This window comes from Otolemur garnettii, unplaced genomic scaffold (assembly GCF_000181295.1).
Source record: "Otolemur garnettii isolate 467f Iridium unplaced genomic scaffold, OtoGar3 scaffold00271, whole genome shotgun sequence".
Lineage (NCBI taxonomy): Eukaryota > Metazoa > Chordata > Mammalia > Primates > Galagidae > Otolemur > Otolemur garnettii.
In genome coordinates this window covers 1,094,003-1,095,988 of record NW_003852666.1, presented here as the reverse complement: position 1 = coordinate 1,095,988, position 1,986 = coordinate 1,094,003, and positions in this window count along the sequence as shown.

Sequence of the window (1,986 nt, the reverse complement as noted above, 5' to 3'; positions counted from 1 at the left end):
GGTGTGATTTCCAACTATCAGCTGTAGTATTGTATATGTCCAGGTTACATCAATCTTCTTAATTGTATTTTTCAAATCTTCTATATAGCTAAGGATATTTTTTCTGACTGATATAAAAATTATGTGAGATTACTATTAAATCCTTTCATTATGAGAGTGAATTTGTCAGTTTTTCCTCGTCATGCTAAAAAATATATCACTGTGTCAATTTTGAAAGAATCATTTTTAAGTACTTATCAGAGATACCTACCAGAGAATTAAACTTTTACCTCTCTGGAGTTCTCCTCCTCAATTCCATATAAAAAATGTTCTTTTCTTATCTATAGGTCCATTTTTTCTGTTTTTAATATAACTATATCAGCTTGTTGTCACTTCTAATATTATTACTAATTTCCTATTTTCCTGACAATTTTTTGTCCTTTTAATTTTTAGCAAACCTTATTCTTTTAATTTGGACGTGTCTATAGTAAGCCTTACGTAGCTTTTTTTTTTGAGACAGAGTCCCAAGCTGTCACCCTGGGTAGAGTGCTATGGCATCACAGCTCACAGCAACCTCGATCTTGAGTTTAAGTGATTCTCTTGCCTCAGCCTCCCAAGTTGCTGGGACTACAGGCACCCACCACAACACCCAGCTATTTTTTGATTGTAGTTGTCATTGTTGTTTGGCAGGCCTGGGCTGGATTTGAACCTGCCAGCTCTGGGGTGACTGGTGCCCTAGCTGCTGAGCTATAAGTGCCGAGATTGGTTTTTGTTTGTTTGTTTGTTTGTTTGTTTGTTTGTTTGTTTGTTTTTTTTTGGTGAGACATTCTCACTTTGTCGCCCTCAGTAAAGTGTTGTAGCATCATAGCTCACAGCAACCTCAACTCTTTGGCTCAACTCTTGCCTCATCCTCCCAAGTAGCTGAGACTATAGGCATCGGCCACAAGGCCCCGCTATTTTTAGAGATGAGGTCTGGCTCTAGCTCAGGCTGGTCTCCCACTCGTGAGTTCAGGATTGCTAGGATGACAATGAGCCACTGTGCCCAGCCTATAGCTTTTGTTTTTAACATAATGTAACCATCTATAGATCTTATATTTTATGCATTTCTGATATACACATTTTCATTTCCTCATCTCAAAAAAACATTTATATTTGTCCTTGTTTCAGCTGAGGACAGGACAAGGCCTTTGTTTGTCTTCAGCTGATCGAGGTAAGTGTTGTCTTTTTCTCACTAGAATCTCTTATTACTTATGGACTTCTTCTAACTTAACTGAGTTTTATTTTATTTTATTGTCTCATTCTCTTTCTACTTGTAGAGAAATACATCTTTTATTATTTTAATATACTTTTATTACCTAAAAAATCTAAAGCTATATATATCTATCCTTCCCCTTGGACCATATAAGTAGTTTTTAAAACATTGATCACCCAACTACAAGTTGTACAGTCTTATGGCCTAGTATTTAGTTATATCTAATTTATTTTGCTCTCCAAATTAGACATTGTTATTATTGTTTGTGTAGACAATGTTAGTTTAGAATTACCCACATATTTACTATAACCCTGACTCACCCTTCCGTCTAGTATTCCCAGACCTTCCCTGGAATCATTTTCCCTGTGCTCTAAGTACGTTCTTTAAAACTTTCCATTAGTGATAATATTTTAGAGGTAAACATGTTATGAGATGTGTTTTTATTTCGTTCTGCTTCTTGAAAGACAGTTTTGCTGAGTATCGGCTTCCATTCTTCATCTGATTTTCCCCCCAATCATCTTAGTTTTCTCCTTCGTTGTGACAGGTTTTGCTTAGGTCCCATTTGGATTATTTTCTCATTACTGTGCATCTTTGAAGAGGACTTGTATTTTTTGAGTCAGCTACTTTTAAAAGAACTGTATATGGGGGAAAAAAATCAGGGAAATGAGTTGTGTGAGTAGGTGGCCAAGATTCAGATCTGCTGTTTCTGAACACCCTGTTCTACCCGCCACCTTTTGAGTGAACTCACTCTGGTA